The sequence below is a fragment of the Penaeus monodon genome, chromosome 22, assembly GCF_015228065.2.
Source record: "Penaeus monodon isolate SGIC_2016 chromosome 22, NSTDA_Pmon_1, whole genome shotgun sequence".
NCBI classification, from domain to species: Eukaryota; Metazoa; Arthropoda; class Malacostraca; order Decapoda; family Penaeidae; genus Penaeus; species Penaeus monodon.
The window spans coordinates 27,484,460-27,485,244 of NC_051407.1; positions in this window are offsets into that span (position 1 = coordinate 27,484,460).

The window sequence follows — 785 nt, forward strand, 5'->3', positions numbered from 1 at the left end:
TTCCCTGTTAATTAATCTGGTGTTTTAATCAATATATCGGGCGGATGTTGATCCCATACAGGAGTGTGTGTGTTTGCCAAACATCGTGTGAAAGGCAATCATAATTTTTTTTCTTCATCTTTTTCTATATAACGTTCCGTGTTTTCTCACTTCGTCGTAAATAACACCAGGTGAGGTAATGGATCCCATCAGCCGTGCTTTCAAGTATGATTTGAATATAACGAACAAGGTTTTAAAGCAGAAAGCGAGGTCTGGTCGTTGATTTTAGTGTTTTTACAGTAAAAAAGACATGTTTATTGCTTTTACTTTCATTTTTTTTTCTATATACAAGTGTTTACTCTATAATCCCTTCATATTATTAATATCAGCGTCGTTACGTTGGACTCTTTTACTAAGCTTGTGTTTTAATTAATTATAACTTTTAACAAAAGCTGGTTAGTGTTATTAGTTCTTAACGCATGTAAAACCCTCCGGTTCGACTATACTGTATAGTTGTTTATCAATGACGTCATAGAACGTCTAATTATAGTAATGGGTCCCACAGAAAACGGGATCGAGAAATGTAGGCATAGGGGTAACTGCAACATTTTACGAAGTCGAATGAATATGACATAAATTCAGAACCCCAGAGTAAATGTTTCTACCTGGAAATACAGCTGCATTTCATGTTTGTAGCAATATTATTCTAATTCGAATAATTCGTATCGAATTATGGGAAAGGTCATTCTAATCTGGTCGACTTGATGCGGCATACGTATCATCATGAAGCGTAAGACGATAATAAA